The 17,671-nt window shown below is 35.8% G+C and overlaps 2 long non-coding RNA genes across 2 annotated transcripts; one reads left to right on the top strand and one right to left on the bottom strand.

Moving 5' to 3' along the window:
* Window positions 1-945: 945 nt before the first annotated feature.
* Window positions 946-14,873, bottom strand: LOC124433666. The gene is made up of 3 exons (XR_006944556.1): window positions 14,863-14,873; window positions 1,623-1,629; window positions 946-1,039 (listed from the first exon to the last, which is right to left on the bottom strand). It is a non-coding gene; the product is annotated as an uncharacterized LOC124433666 (long non-coding RNA).
* LOC124433668 lies at window positions 6,305-7,521 on the top strand. The gene is made up of 3 exons (XR_006944557.1): window positions 6,305-6,358; window positions 6,922-6,955; window positions 7,482-7,521. It is a non-coding gene; the product is annotated as an uncharacterized LOC124433668 (long non-coding RNA).
* Window positions 14,874-17,671: the final 2,798 nt, after the last annotated feature.

Raw genomic sequence — 17,671 nt, 5'->3', positions numbered from 1 at the left:
ATGAAAAATTTCTTGCTTGTTTTCATAGTATAATGACAAGTTAAAAATTGCAGAGATAATAATTGTTAAGACTCATAGCTATAATTTTTAAGACAGTTATGATGCATAATATTTTTTCCAAACCAAAACTGACAATGACCTTAAACGTTATTTCACAATCTTAATTGATGGTGCTTGAAATACATTAGGCCTGCAGACATACGAGGCAAATTACTGTTTTAATGCTTTAATGCGTCATTCACACTGAAACGCACGCATGCCAAGGAAACAATCGATCCATTGGAAAATTACTGCTAACAAAAGAGCCTTTGTCAATATTTTGCATGTAAAAGCACTCACGCATAACAAAGTCATCAGAAACAAATAAGACGAACATCAGCAAAGAAAACCAACAGCTAGAATGGCTACACAAAACACCATTAGACCGATTTTGAGTAAGTTGAATTGGAATACAATTTCAATGTTAGATATGACTTTAGAAAATTTAAGTTGTGATTTTGTTCATTGTTTTAGGCCTGTGTGAACACTGTCACTTATGGGTGATTTGCCCACCAAGCTGTGGGCATAAAGTCCATTTGTCAGATGTGGAGGAAAGACTGATTGAATGCTTGCCATTCAAATGTCCTATTTGACTGTAAGCCAAATAATTCATATGCTTGCTAAATGTTGTAGTCGTTTTTTATGTAATGTCCATTGCTTTACACTCTAGATGTTTTGACGAAGAAGTAGATCGCTTCTTAGAAGATTTTTTCAGTATGTACTTTTAGAATTCTTTATCTTTTGAAAATTGATACAGTAGAACAGTCAGTAAGATTGATTTCTTTTTATTTCAGAGTGGTCGCTGCTAGTTTCTTTGAATAAAATGTTTATTTCAATAAAATGTATTTAAGAATATCAACGTCTCATATTCTAATTTATTCTTTTTTTATGTCAAAAATATTTTTCTCCAATCATTGCAAGTGTACTTGATAAGTTCTAGCCCATTTACTATCGGAGTCATGTCTTGTAAACTATCAAAGAAGGATTTTATGACTTCTTCCTCATCAATTTCTGATACTGCATCATCAAAGTATATCGATACCCTTTCATCATTCGGCATCATCAAACAATCGTGTAGCCTTTGTGATGGTGATCAACACGACAACCATCACAGCCTTTTGCCACAAGCTCGTATATTTTAAAATCAATTTCAGTAACATAGCACTTTAACAATTTATTCTGTATATTGCTTTGGCGTTCATTGAAAACATTGCTCTCATCTTCAAATTTGAAGGACGATTCCTTCACTTTCTTTGCTTGCTCAATGTCAACTTTTAAAGCCATTTTCGTTTTAGTTAGACAAAAATTACCAGATAACTTTAACTCAATAAATTGTAGTGTGCTCCTTTTTTTATATTTGCAAAGGAAACAAGAAAACGGATCTAATATTGCTTTAAGAATAGAAAACAATTTTCATTAAGTTTTATCGTGTTTCAATTAATCATGTCATCCAGTAGCGACCTTCGTTCATTTTATGTCGTTTCAGGTTTACACGCGCGGGCCCTGTTTACTTCCTAGGACTGGAAACTAATTGACACGGGTAAGAGCTCAGTTTACTTCCGGGACCATACCTGCACCATAACTACTCTGCTCAAATATCAAGCAATGTAGTCTGCAAGTATAAATGTGAGTGTGATGCTCGCTATGTCGGTATGACTTCTCAAAGGTTGAGTGAAAGAATAAAACAGCATGTACCAGCTTCTGTCAGGAATAAAACTGTTCCTTTACGACAACTACCAAAACGTGGGTATAAAAGTGAAAATCCGATTTCATGTGATTCAGCGATTGGAAAACATCTTTTAAACAACACTCGCTGTGCCAATGCTTATTCTGATGAAAACTTTAAAATTATTTAAAAATGTCGCTCGTTATTCCAGCTACGCGTCATGGCGTCGTTATTAATTAAATTGACTGATCCTGTCCTTTGCCGACAAAAGGATTACATGTTTAATCTGCCATCTCTAAAAATAGGGATGACATTGACCTTTTGTGACATAAATATAGCATGATTTGGAGGCTCTCATTTAGCAGACGTTGACACCTGACGAGTAGTCTGCCAAAATGCATAGTGTCTCTTTCTAGCTGTAAATAACGGTTCCTTTGAATTGTTGGGTTAGTGTTCTGGTTAAAACAGTTCTTTTAAGAACTAGTACATTGTTATTATCACCATTCACCATGATATTTGCTATTTTGAAATCCATCTTTAAGTTTGTCACCACGACAAAGTCTCTGTTTCATTAATTGAATGTTTGGAAATTGGCAACATAAAGTGAGCGTTGGGGTGAAATTACCCAGGCAGACAATGTGCTCTATACTTCATTTAATCGTTTACGTTTAAACATAGACATTCTGACGTTATTAACTTAAAAATCTTTCTTTTCAAGTAAATTTCATCTGAATTTTTAAAATAGTAGCGAGAGACTTGCCGAGCGGAAATCGAATTCGTGTAATAAAAATTAAAGCCCAACATAAAGTTCTGATTAGAGCCATAAAAATAGACCAAAAAACAAATTGTAAAATTAAATTTATTTTAACGTTTCGTCTTTACTCAAGACATCTTCAGACAAATAATAAATAGGATGTTAAGACAAGATATTATATTTACAAAGAGGTGTTAAATTACTACTAAAGGAGGCGGTGTCAAATGGATATATGAAAAGGAAGTTAGGAAGTAAAATAAAGGGAAATTAAAAGAGGTTAAGTGGAATGGAGTTTCCTTGCACATTAAGTGAAGGCTTGTATTTATTGATTAGAAGGCTTTTATGAATGGAGACTTCATAAGAATCGTTAGAAGAGGAGATTATTTTAAAGTCGTCTAAGTTGGTGGTGTGTCCAGTTGCGTTAATGTGAGCAAAAATGCTTTATAACCCAGGGTGGGAAACTTGGTTGCCTGTAAGGGGGGATATTCCCAAGTGCTCCGAAAATCTGGTGTATAGATGACGTGTGGTTTGACCCACATACGAGGCGTTGCAGCTTCGACACTTGAATAAATATTTTCAAGATTTTCCCTTTCCTATCATAAGAAGCGCTTGCCAGCTTAGAAACGCAGAAAAAAGACCAACATGAGTCATCATTTCTGACAGTTGAAAATACTTAGTTTTCTTGACACAATTCTAGACAAATCCGAGCTAAATGAGGTAATCCGTATTTTTTGATGAATAGAACGTTACGCCATCATCTGCCGCAACTGGGAGCATTAACCACGGATGAAGTGCTTGCACAAGAGAAGTATCTGGGAAAAAAATACAGCATAACTTCGTGGACACGAAGAAATTCTTGAAACATAAGGAACAACTTAATCTCCTATGAAGGAATATGAAGACGTCACGGGTGAATTCATGGGAGATACAAAATAACAAGCGATATTTTACTTCAAAATCATTGCAAAGAACTCATTTCAACACTTTGCATGACGGTGTAGGATGAACAATGGCCCACCTACGTGAGACATTTTTGGTCAACAAGTTAGTCATTGGATCTTGTTAGCGCCGTAAACGTGTGGACTAATGCTAGCGCAGGACTGTAAGTAAAAGAGAAAATGGAAGAGAAGGAAAGTCCTACATTAATTTGTATCTTTGCAGTCTGACAGGTCAGTATTTCTGAATCTCTAAATTGCCTAGTCTCCTAACCAGTAAATTCATAAAATCATAAAACGTGTTGTGTCAGATAAGTAAAACCTTTGATTATGTTTGCGGCTGCCTCTGAATGGTTTAAGAGAGAACAGAAAGACGAAGAACTCGATTACTTCTTTAACAAGAAATTGGTAACATAACCTTTCAATTTGAGCAGGACTCGCTTTAAAGGACGTCAGTTCGAACACTTATTAATTTAACGACGAAGAGCTAGCTCTACAAGTCTATAGGAAATGATGTTAAGTTTCAATGAGTTATCTGAAGTTATATCATGAATCTGGAATTAGCGATGATAAGCTGATTCTCGGTCTTATTCTTAACTCGATGTTGCTTCTAAAGTTCAGTTAAAAAGCTAAAACTTTTTCGTGAATCTGAAAATATTAGCAAAATATTTCAAAACGAAGAAGAAAAAAATTTGCGTCATTACACCAGAGAATATATACAAACCGTAATAAAACGTTTTCAAATGAAGCGCAATTCACAACGAACAAGTATTTCCGTAGGTGATATCAAATTTGCAAAGTCGAGCAAGAAGAACACGAAATTATTGGTTGATGACTATGGTAGTGGAGCTGCATGTGATTGTAGAAAAGGACGACGTAGTGCATGCGCAAAATCGAGAGCAGAGTAGGTTCATTTAAAGAGGCGTACGAACGGAGAGCACTCGAAAAGGAAAATCGCACATTACAATCCAAACGAAGGAAACTTTGTACAAAGAAGACAAGTAGCAAGGCAGCCAAGCATCATTTTCAACGAAGAGAATGTCGTATCATCAAAAGATTGTCCACGTGGATCAATTTTTAGACCATGCAACATCAATGTTGTATTAGAGAAGTGTTGCGAGGGTACTATTTTCGTGATTGGAAAAAAACGGAAAAGCTATATCTGTCGCACAATTGCAGTGATTTAATTACAAACTTCTAAAGAAATATTTCCCAGATTCCAAAATAAACATTTAAGTCGTATAATCAGGTCACGTGCAATACAATTACCAAAATAAAAAAACTACGTACCTTCCCCATGAACAGTCCGTGGTATCAAAACGTAGCAGGTCGTTTAACATACGTTTCCTATTTAAAAATAAGCCCTGTTAACTATTAAGTTAAAACTAATGGCGAATTTTTAGTAATGCTTATCGCATAAGATGATACTAATCACATCAATCATTGGTGACGAAATTACGTATTGCATTGCGTTATCGATACGTATCTACCGATACCAAGAACGTGATTTTTACATGTATAGCACGTGATTAGCTACAATGTCAAATTCGTAGAATGAAATTGGTCAGAACGTAAAGGACCTCATCGATAAAAAAGTGCATCATGGGTTGCAAGGATTACGGGTTTGATGATATTTATAATTTAACGAGTAAGCGTGATATAAAAAGAAGGAAGATAAAAGAAAACGCTGGCCATCTAATTTAATAAGAAATGATTTGGAAAAATGAGACAAACTTCTAATGCTACATCAAAGAAGAAGTAAGCTCACAACTTAGCGACGGTAAAGCGCCATTCTGCAAAAACATAAAAAGCTCTATTGCAGATGCGCCTCATGAAGATGACGATGACGACGATGATAATGATGATTTCTTTACGACGTTGAAAGAAAAGACACCGAATCAGAAATATGTAGCATTAAGGCGATCGCCAAAAATAAGGTAAAAATTTACGAGTGCCTGATTCAACCTATGCGTTTAACTATTTATTATGCGTTTTTGTGAATGGAAAATTTGTCTGTTCATCCTTCTGCAACACATCAAACCGTTCAAATTCAAATCATCAAACGTTGAATGTTGATCTTTGATGTTGATCAGCAGTCAGCAGCAGCGAACTATTCAGCTGTATAGGACAATGGTATCACGGTATGGTATGTATGATCATTGATCAATGGGTATGATGGATAAGAAATATTAACTATTCATACGTTTTCCCATACAGTGAAGAAGTACCGAGAGGTACCGGTATTGGGAACTCAACACCCGATTTATATTAAGTTTAGAGTATGCCTGTTGCTTTAGACTCGGAAAATACGTTTACAAACGAAGTTTACAAAAACAATCACATCAAACATTTTAAAAACCAAGCATAACCAATCAACTCCTAAAAAACACCATATTTTGCAAAATTTGTTTTTTCTCTATTGTTATACTTCAATGTTTATTTGGTCCTAGTCTTTCTCTAAGTAGACCGAGGCATTAATGTTGTTTTGATGGATGGAAAAGGTGGAACCATGTCGTGATTTTGACCACGCGAAATTTGAGAATTTGAGCTAGCAGTGTTTTTGTTTGCTCGTTCACTTCAAATTTTGAATATCAGAGCGTAAGTTTCAGCCTACTTTAACGATAGACAGATTTAAAGTGCTTTACTGAAGTAGAATGGCGCCAAAAAGAAATCGAGAAGTCCTAAAGAAGGTCTGCAGAACCAAACGATGCAAACCCGTCTTGCCCGACGTACCTTTAAATACATCCATGTCAATTGAAGAGCAAGAAAATAAAATGAAAACCAGCAGGTCTGCCAAGTGTTGTCACAAATTAATCACCCATCATGAACTTAAAGTGTGTATGTTTATAACCATATGTACTTTCTACAGTGAAAAGCAAGCGTGAGAAAATGATAAAATGCATCCAAAAAGCTAAAACACTGATCGGGAATGCTTATAAGAGAGCAACCATTGAAATTGTTAAGGTATTTAAAATATATTGGAATAACTGTTCTTGTAAATGACTTGTTTATTATAAATGGCTTCCCACCATATAAACTCCTCTGACATGCATCAAGAGGCTAATGCGAATTAAAGTAACTAGTTACTTGTTATTTCATAGAGTTACTGCATATGTACATGAAATTGAATACAACTTTTACCATTTTAGGATGAAAACACTGCATATCATTTTTTTTACAAAAAATAATGTGATGTTTGGTTTTTTGGACTAGTCTTTCATAACCTATACATAACGAGTATTGATATCTACCCTCCAATATCACTAGCATATCAAAGCAAGGTTTTTTCATGCTATGCAACTTTTTGAGCATTATCATAATTCATTTTGTTAGAAGTCAAATACTCTATTGTTTAACTTTTGACAGGGAGTGTTTCAGCAAAGTAAAAAATACATATATGCAACAGGATCAAATTTTCAGGTTGACCATGCCACTTGTCAACTAGCCATGTCATACCATATGTATCCTATTATTGCATCAATATACATATCATTCCAGGTAAAGCCTTGTTGTTTTTTTGTTTTCAGAGTGTACGCAAAATGACATTTGAAGAATTTCTAAGTGAGTACAGTTTTTACAAGCTGAATTGCATAATGTTTGCAAATCTTACTCTTTTTTTGAGAAATTCAGTTACACCATGGATGTTTCTATAAACTTGAAATTTTTTCTACAACCCCTTGGGGTACATATGTCAATATCTTCAAAATAGTTAACTGAAAAGTAATTTAAAAAAGAGTGAAACATGTAACGTACATGCAAAAATGAGTTTATTAGTGACAACAACCTCATTATTCAATGAAACTTGTGGTTCTGGTGGATTTTTTGAGGGATGTCATTTGAGGCGATTACAAATTATGAAATTTTATGATAAAAGGCTGAAAAATACAAAGTATTGTAACCCTTCACAGAATAAGTGTGTAACTCAACTAATATCTTCAATGTTCAACAGTAAGAGCCCCAGTGCAAGGCTTTGCCAGCCTTTTCCACCATCTTCATGAAATCCGCATCCTACCTGTCAGATGGACATAGATGCACCTCTGCTGGTGTCTGTTTTTCATTTAATGATAGCACTTTGTTCTTTTCATAGATAACGGAGGAAATGTTGATTTAGCCATTAGTGCTCAGGTATACAATACTTTGCCTTTAAGTCTTTGATACATTTAAACGAGCTCATAGATCTGTTCTTTGACATATTGAGAATTTGTGTCTGAAAATGAAACTTGTAAAACACTCTGCGGTCTCCGATATCTGTTACTTTGAACAAAGACTACGATTTATTGACCTATAGTGACTCTCGAATTTATTAGTATATATGAAATTTCGGAGACGAGTCTTCGATACAAATCTCTAAATCTCTAATTTTGCCATAATTCCTTTACCGCCTTTCTGTGAATTTGTTTGTTCCTAGGTGACAGCATCCATAACAGAGTCAGCTTCCCCATCAGCATCGGTAACTTGCAACATGCCTGTTGAGCAAAGGTTCGGATAAACCCTTCTGATTTGTGTTTGTTATGTGACTTTTTACTTCCTTATCTTTATGTACGTTAATGACAAAAAAAACGAGAAACCACGAGCCACCGACACGACATGAATTCATTAAAAGGATTTGACGCACCCTCTCCCGTACAAAAATTTCGTCAATTGACCCCCCATTGTTTCCCAAATATAGCTAAGAAGTGTTTATTCATTGCTAAAACGTGTTTGTTTTTTGTAATTTCGAAAACTTAGAGTTTTACTTTTTAACTTATAGAATGCCATTGTCAAACCTCTCTAGCGAAATCAATAGCTCAGGTAGGATAACTATCAGTTGTGGTTGCCACAATTTTGAAGCCTGGTCACCACTTACCCAATAACTCAAACATGTCACTCCCCAGTGTCCCAGTGACTAAAATTTCTTCTTCTTTTGTAAGTATCCCAATAAATGTATTTGGGAACGTTTGGCTGAAATAGAAAGTTTCTGTTTGGTTTATAGACTCCCATATATCAGATTCTGACTTGAATGGTATTTACACTTTTGTGAATATCCTTTACTATAACTGCGAATATATTGTTATAACATCAGAAATGGTTGATATTTGTTATGTCTGTCATTATATGTAAGTAGTTATGGTGCAGGTATGGTCCCGGAAGTAAACGGAGCTCTTAACCGTGTCAATTAGTTTCCAGTCCTAGGATGTAAACAGAGCGCGCGCGTGTAAACCGGAAAAGAACTTAGCGGGGGAATGTTGAATGTAATAGGTTATCATAATACGGGGAAGTGAAACAAATGACAAAATAAAATGGCGTTTTCAACGGCAGTTACGATAATGTATTGTTTTCTATCAAATAAAAACATTTTTTCGAAACTTAACGTGACAAAAAACATGGTGACAAGAAATATTATCTAATCAATTAAAGCATCCAATAAAATATCAGAAAGCACTCATCGTGTATTTCATTACCCGATTCAATATATAGTCGAACTATAGTCTTAAAAAATGTTATTTGCGTTGCTCATTATTGCTTTGCTTTTGGACGTTTTGGAAAAGAACAAAAAATATGGCACACATGTTTAATCAGATATATGCAGACACTGTTGAGTTTGAAGAATTTAGTCACAGCGATCTTATCAATTTTATTTTCGTGATTTTTTAAGTAAAAAGATTCAAGAGCTACGAAGAGCCGAAAAGGATGAAAGTAAAGCAGACCCTTGGATAGAGTATCAAAACCGTTTAGAAATAATGACTGAGGAAGATCGTTGGCTCAATTTTGCAGCTCGAGAAGTCGAATCAGTTAATCGCGAGCATGTCTGGAATGGAATGTGTGAAGCGTTTAAGTTTCTAAAGAACTGTGGACCTTCGAACTCTCATAAGACATATTTTGACAATCTGTTTAGTGCTACTTGGATAGAAGTAATGTTAATGTACACGGAGACAATATCGATGCCCAATGGCAGTTGGATTTGGCAGACTTACAATCTCTACAAAATATAACGAAGGTTATCGGTATTTTCTTATCTGTATCGATGTTTTTTCAAAGTATGCTTGGGCTGTTCCATTGAAAAACAAATCAGGCCGTACATTAGTGAACGCTGTTCAGAAGACATTATCATCAGGACGCAAGCCAATTCAACTGATCAAGGCTCGGAATTTTTCAATCGGGACTTTAAGAAATGTTTCCATAATTTCGTAAAAGCACTATTGCTAATGCGCATTTAATATACACGACGAGTTTTTTTTAGAATAGACATGCTTCGACATCTCATGATGCCATCTTCAGTATGAGTGAAATAATAAATGATACAAGGGAATATACATGTAATATGATACATAAATTGCAACAAAAAGGAAATAGCGTCCGAGCGTATTATAAACTAAATATTGTATTGAATTTAAAAACTTGAACATTCAGGTCTGGGTTAGTTTTGTTAATGTGGAGTGCTTCTTTGATTTGAAGGGAGAATGAGGTGTCAGCAGTGTCGATGATTTTGAAGCAAGAGGGTGAATAGTTGGTTTTACATGAGTGAGATTTAAGGTGTCGGTAGATATGAGAGTTTTTGTTTGATATTAAACCGCACTGCATATAACATTTTTTCATATGACAGAGTTTTTGTCTGTTGTGGTATGTTCCCTTATTCTGGTGGATAACTGCGCGAAGTTTCGCCAATGTATCGGGAATTACATCCCGCGCAATTGAATTCATATACTACCATAGATTTAATTGAATCAGGGATTGGGTCTTTGAATGAGAAAAAGTTTTTGATTTTGAATGATGTGAAAATATAGTCGAATGTCAATATCTGTACAGAAGCGTTTCATAATGTTTGTAAGTCTGCGTTGTGTGTGTCGTGAGTAATGTCCTATGTATGGTAGTTTGAAGTATAGAGTTGTATTTTGGAATTTTCATTTGTGTTGGTCGTGATCCTCGTGTCAGGAGTTTCGGTATCTAGTTTGAGGTTGTTGCTTTGTTTGTTCTTGAGATATCGTTTTACGGTTCTGTTAATAAAGTGTAGTGGGAAAGAGTTTCGTAAAAGAGTGGATGTGATGTTTTTTATGTCTCGTTGAAAGTCATTGTTCGTATTGTTAAGTTTGTATGCTTTGTCGATTAGTGTGCATATAAGTCTGGTTTTGTTTGAAAGTGGTGTGAAACTAAAATAGTTCGTCAGAAGTCCTGTGTATGTTGGTCTGTGTAATTTAGATGTTGGTTTGTGACATGTTGTACAGCTGACATGAGATTTTGTTAGTAAAATGTCAAGAAATGGCAGTTGATATTGTTCAGTTTCAAATGAAAATCTAATGTTTGCGTGCTGTGTGTTAATGTAATTATAAAATTTCATGGCCTCAGTCTCGTTAGTAAAAACACAAAAAGTATCGTTAGCGTCTCTGCGGTAAAATAGTGGTTTAGTGTCGTTGTAGTTGTTTAGCCAGTTTCGTTCATGTGAGCCTATGAAAATGTTAGCAAGTACGGGTGCTAAGGGAGAGCCCATCTTAACACCGTCCGTCTGGTCATAAAATTTTCCATTAAATAAAAAATGCGTCTGTGCTGTTGCTATTAAAAACAGTTGTGTGAGGTCTGACCTGTTTAAACTGAAGCTAGGGTTGGGAGTAAATATTAGGTCAATTGCTAGGTTGATGGTTTCAGTAAGTGGTATGTTAGTAAATAGGCTTTCAACGTCGTAGGAGATGAAGAATTTGTGATTCTGGTGGATTTAAGAAGTTGAGGAGTTGAAAGATGAGAAGTCGTCGAGGAAAGCGAAAGAATCTTTAGTGGAGTGGTCATCTGTTATGAGTGGTATTAGTATAGAACTATGATACTTAGCTAAATTATAATTGTACGAGTTAAATAAAGAAACTATCAGTCGTAGTGGAGGCGATTGTTCTGGTTCTCGTTTCTTGTGAAGTTTCGGTAAGCCATAGAAGCGTGAGGGTTGAGAAACTCTAGGGCAAGATATCATTATAAACTTTGTTGTTAATCGAGTCTTTCTTTAGAAGCTTCCTTAATAGTCGTTGCAGTTTGGCTTCACGTGATAGTGTGACGTCTTCTTTGAGTGGGGTAAACTTTGCTGTAGTGTTAATGATTTTAAGGCCTGAGTTACGATACATTTGACGATCCATGATTACAACGCCGCTGCCTTTGTCCGGTTTGAGAGTGATAATGTTTGGATTGTTGCGAATGTTTTGAAGGAAGTGATGTTTTTTGAAGTCAGCTGGTGTCGGGTGGTAAGATGAGATGTACGAAGTGAGCGATGTGTGCCACTTCGTACATCTCATCTTTCTAAGATGAGATGCGTGTAGTCTTCTTCATTGTGAATGTTGTGTTTTATAGTTTGGTGGATTTTTTCGAATGTTGCCAGAATGTCGGTCGAGTGTAGTCGTAGTGGTTTAATGCTGAACCCAAGGCCATTTTTAAGGAGTTCTAGTTCTTCGTCTTTTAATTGGTGTGATGATAGATTGGTTATCGTCTCGTTGTGTGTGAATGGTAGAGTTCTGTTCCTCGTGAGATTACTTAGTTTTTTCTGATGTATGGTAATATTCTGATGTAGGTATTTGAATAAATATGGTTATGTCTTTTTCTAGAACTTTGTTTAAAATACTCCAGTCGAGAGAGGATAGATTATTGTTAAATTATTCGAGATTCGGCAATAACGTTCGGATAATATGTGAAATATTATGATTTTTATTGTGGAACAAAATAGCAACAACGATATTACGACAGCGTGTTCTGAATGTCACTTCATCTGCATGTGTCGTCTCTATGTTTTTCGCGTGATGTTTATATCTTAACACTCCCTTTCGAAAAATATAAAGTAATCACTATTCCTTTAAATGTTTGTTACTCCCATATTAGATCTCATTCGTTGAAATACAGTTTTTCCTAATGGTTTCGTTAACATATCAGCAACCATTTGTTGTGACGTACAATACTCAAATGCAATTTCTTTCTTCAGTACTTTGTCGCGAATGAAATGATATTTTATATGAATGTGTTTCGTTCTTGGATGATATTTCTGATTTTTCCACAAACTTATTGCTCCTTGATTATCTTCTTTTATGATAGTTGGTTCCTTTTGAGTGAAGTTTAAATCATGTAGTAATCCTCTTAACCATATTGCTTCTTGACATGCTTGTGATGCTGCAACATACTCAGCTTCAGTAGATGAGACAGCTACAATACTTTGCTTTTTGCTTGCCCAACTTACCAATCCACCACAAATCATGAATAGGTATCCTGAATGTGATTTTCGATTATTTGGATCACATCCCCAATCAGCATCAACAAATCCACTTAATTTGACTTCAGATTCCTTATGTCCGTCAAAGCAAATGCCGTAGTTAATCGTACCTTTAATGTAACGTAAAATACGTTTGGCAGCATTCCAATGGTCTTGGCTAGGCTTAGCACAGAATTGATCAACAGTTGAAAGTGCTTGTGCCAGGTCTGGTCTTGTCGCTGTAACTGCATACGTTAATGCACCAATTAATGCTTGATATTTGGTTATGTTCATTGGCTCTCCTTCATTATTCAACAACTTGGTTCCGAGCTCAACGGGAGTTGCAACAGGTTTGCAGTCTTGCATTCCAAATCTCTTCAATAAATTCGTCAAATACTTTGATTGATGAAGTCGCATTTGTTTTTTTTCCCTGTCTCGTTGAATTTGAATGCCAAGACAGAAATGAATTTCACCTAGATCTTTCATTTCAAAGCATTTCTTTAAAATACCTTTCTCCTCTTCTAGCATTTTCTTGTTGTTACTTGCCAGAATCATCGACGTATAATGCTAAAAGCATAATATTATCTCCCTTTCGTTTGATGTACAGGCACGGATCAGAATTGGATTGAACGTAACCGGATTTCTTTAAGAACTGATCAATGGTATCGAGCCAGCATCTCGAAGACTGCTTCAAGCCATATATGCTTTTGTTTAATTTACAGACCTTCTGTTCTTGTCCCTTTTTCTCATATCCTTCAGGTTGCTTCATGTATATTTCCTCTTTGAGTTCGCCGTTCAGAAATGCCGTCGACACATCCATTTGGTGTACGTCCAAATGTAAGTGATTAGCAATTGCAAAGAGAGAGCGAATTGATGTATATTTTGCTACTGGAGAAAATGTTTCTTCATAATCCAAACCATGTTCTTGTAAGTATCCTTTAGCAACTAACGGAGCTTTATGCCGTTCAATTGAACCGTCTGCTTTGTACTTTACTTTGAATATCCATCGAGAATCTATGGCTTTACTATCTTTAGGTAAGTCAACCAATGTCCAAGTATTGTTTTTTATGTGGGAAGAATATTCACTGTCCATTACTTGTTTCCATTTCGCCTTATCTCGACTATCAAAAGCTTCATTAATATTGAGTGGTTCATCGTGACGGATAGATTTATCATCAATGCTAGCGACATTGTTCTGCCACCAATTACCTGTGATCACCACACCAAGTCTATCAGGAGATTTGTGTATTCGTGCTGATCTTGTGGTTGTTGTTGTTCATCTATCATACTGTTGTTGGAACTATCTTCCATGTCTTCATTGACTTCATGTTCTTCATTGTCTTCTAATAGTTCATCATTCTGTTTTCGGTCACAGTATCTTTATCATATCTATGTATTACTATAGTAGATTTCTTTCGTCGATCAAATGAGCTTTCGTCAAATAACACGTCTCTTGATATGTGGATTTCATCTGTTGAAGCGTCGTAGAGTCGATAACCTTTACTTGTGAGGCTGTACCCAACAAATGTGAATTTCTTGGTTTTCGAGTCCCAGTTCTTCCTTGTTTCCTTAGGAACGTGCATGAAAGCTGTGCAACTAAAAATTCTCAGATGTGAAACATCAGGTTTCTTAGAATAGAAACATTCGTAAGGTGTAAGTCTGTTCACGAAAACAGTAGGACTTCGATTTCTTAAGATGACTGCAGTATGAACTGCTTCAGCCCAGAATTTCTTTTGTACTTTTGCGTTGTTCAGCATAGATCGTGCAGCTTCTTGAATGGTTCTGTTCATTCTTTCAGAAACTCCGTTCTGTTTTGGCGTTCTTGGAACGCTAAACTGATGCTGAATTCCCTTATCCTTTAGATATTTTTCAAACATGTGACAAGTGTACTCAGCACCGTTATCTGATCGAAGTACTTTAATTTTCTTGTTAGTGAGATTGGTCACCATTGCTTCAAACTCTTTAAATTTCTCAAAAGCTTCATCCTTTCTTCATAAAGTAGACTGTTGTGTACCTTGATTTATCATCAATAAATGTTATGAAATATTTATTTCCACCAAGACTTATCTCTTCCATCGGTCCACAAATATCGCTATGGACAAGATCAAGTACATCTTTAGCACGTGTTGCAGGTTCTCGATGAAAGGTTGCTCGTATCAGCTTTCCTTGTGCACATCCTTCACAAACTTCAAAGTGATCATCTGATTGAAAATTAAGATCTTTAACCAATTTTTTATCTCGAAGTAGACGTAAATTCTTCAGGCTTAAATGGCCATACCGTTGATGCCATATTACTTCGCTAGTATCACTTGTAGAAACATTCGCATGCTTCGAATCATCCTGTTCTTCAACAAGCAAGTATGTTGATTAAATTCAACTGAGTATCCTCGCTTTGCCGTAGCACTAACTGAGAAGAGATTTTTTCCTAAATCTGGAACATATAGGACATCAACAAATCTTCTTGGTTCATACTTCTTCTTAGACTTAATCTCAATGTGTACATTTCCTTTTCCCAGTGTTTGAACTATTCTGTCATCTCCCAGCTTCACCTTTTCAGGGGATTTGAATGGGATGAAATCAACCATGATGTAATTATTATATGACATATGAGATGATGCACCTGAATCAATGTACCATGCAGATTCTTTGCTATCTGTAAACAATAATGAATTCTGAATTGTGGCTTCGTAGGATGCTTCTTCCCTTTTATTTCTATTGTCACTTTGCTGATTCTGTTTGGGTTTGCGACAATCTCGAGCCCAATGTCCAGGTAACCCGCAGTTATAGCATTTACCTTTTCTTTTGAATTTGGTATTCTTTACTTTGTCGTTTTTGGACTTTTGACATAATATTGCTTTCTCACCAATATCCTTACTTTCGTTGGATTCTTTACGTTTCTGTTCTTCATAAGAAGTCTTGCAGTAACAAATTCTTATGATAAGTCATCTGCTCTAGATTCCAATGCTGTTTTTAAGCCACTGTACAAATCAGGTAAACTACAAAGGAGTGTCGCCACTTGATCTTCCTCAGAAACAGACTCACCCAATGCTTCTAACTGACTTGCAATATCCTTCATCTTGTTGAGATGTTCGGTCATGGAATCATTAAGACCCATACTTGTAGTGAAATATTTCTTTCGCAAGAATAACTTATTGGCCAAAGATTTGACTTCATAATGACTTTCTAATTTCGCCCAAGCATCTTTTGCAGTACGCGCTGATCGAACGAGAGATAGCTGTTCATCGCCAAGAGACAAACATATTGTCGCAAATGCCTTCCTTTCCCGCCTTTGATATTGTCGACGTTGAGTATCAGTAGTTCCTTCACCATTAGGTTCTACCTCATCGCCAATAACTATTTGCCAGAGATCCTTCTCTTCAAGTATCATCTGCATCTTAAACTGCCAAAGGTGAAAGTTTTGGCCATTGAAATTTTCGATCTGTGTAAATGCTACGTCATTTCCCGAAGTTGCAATATTCAATATTTCGCACTTATGTAAGTTACATTCTCATGAAATCGCGATATCTCATATAGTTTCCGTATTTGCCGTCATCAACAGAAACTCAAACGTTCCTGGGCCCATAACCTGTTAAATTATTCGAGATTCGGCATTAACGTTCGGATAATATGTGAAATAGTATGAATTTTATTGTGGAACAAAATAACAACTTACGTTTAAGCAACAACGATATTACAATAACAAGTTCTGAATGCCACTTCATCTGACATGTGTCGTCTCTACTTAATTATGTTTTTCGCGTGATGTTTATATCTCAACAATTATTCCTTAAACTTTCTGATATTTTCGTTACTTCATTCGATAACTTCCATTCTGTTAAGAAAGCTTCTAAAGAAAGACTCGATTAACTACAAAGTTTATAATGATATCTTCCCCACAGATTCTAAACCCTCACGCTTCCATGACTTACCGAAACTTCACAAGAAACGAGACCCAGAACAATCGCCTCCACTACGACCGATAGTTTCTTTAATTAACTCGTACAATTATAATTTAGCTAAGTATCTTAGTTCTCTACTAACACCACTCATACCAGATTACCACTCCACTAAAGATTCTTTCGCTTTCCTCGACGACTTCTCATATTTCAACTCATCAACTTGTCACAAATTCCTCATCTCCTACGACATTGAAAGCCTATTTACACTAACACACCACTTACTGAAACCATCAACCTAGCAATTGACCTAATATTCACTCACAACCCTAGGTTCAGTATAAACAGGTCAGACCTCACACGACTGTTTTTGAAACCAACAGGACAGACGCTTTTTTTATTTTTTGGAAAATTTTATGACCAGTTGGACGGTGTTAAGTTGGGCTCTTCCTTAGCACCCATACTTGCTAACATTTTCAAGGGCTAATATGAACGAAAGTCGCTAAAGAACTACAACGACACTAGGCCACTATTTTACCGCAGATACGTTGACGATATTTTTTGTGTTTTTACTAACAAAACTGAGGCAATGAATTTTTATTATTACATTAACACACAGCAGGCAAACATTAGAGTTTCATTTGAAACTGAACAACAAGATCAACAGCGATTTCTTGACATTTTACTAACAAAATCCCATGTCAGCTTTACAACATCTACATATCACAAACCAACATACACAGGACGTCTGACGAACTATTTTAGTTTCGGAGGAAAGGAAGTAGAGATTTCGAAAACAACCGAAAGCCCCTATGCTTCTGATTTGCACGGATCCGTCATGATTTATGTATATTGTAACATTGTACAAACGCAAGTTGTTGGAGACGTCAATGTAAAATTAGTAAAGGCAGTTGCTATTCAAGGAAAATATGGAGACATTGTTTCAAGATCATTCACTAATATTCAATATTTACCCGTGCAAACAAAATCTTTTGAGGACATCGAGTTTCTCTTAAGGGACGAGTTAGGAAATCCCATCTCATTTGATCGAGGGAAGTCGATAGTGACACTTCATTTCAGAAAAGAAGCCTTACCTTATTTTACATAAGAAAAAAATATGAGTAGAACAAACCGTTATGTTCAATATTATCTCAATCAGCAAAAAGGATACGGATCGCAACCTGTCTTTAG

This window comes from Xenia sp. Carnegie-2017, unplaced genomic scaffold (assembly GCF_021976095.1).
Source record: "Xenia sp. Carnegie-2017 unplaced genomic scaffold, XeniaSp_v1 HiC_scaffold_14, whole genome shotgun sequence".
Taxonomy (NCBI): Eukaryota; Metazoa; Cnidaria; class Anthozoa; order Malacalcyonacea; family Xeniidae; genus Xenia; species Xenia sp. Carnegie-2017.
The sequence above is the reverse complement of the archived record's forward strand: the minus strand, read 5'-3'. Positions and strand labels throughout refer to the sequence as shown.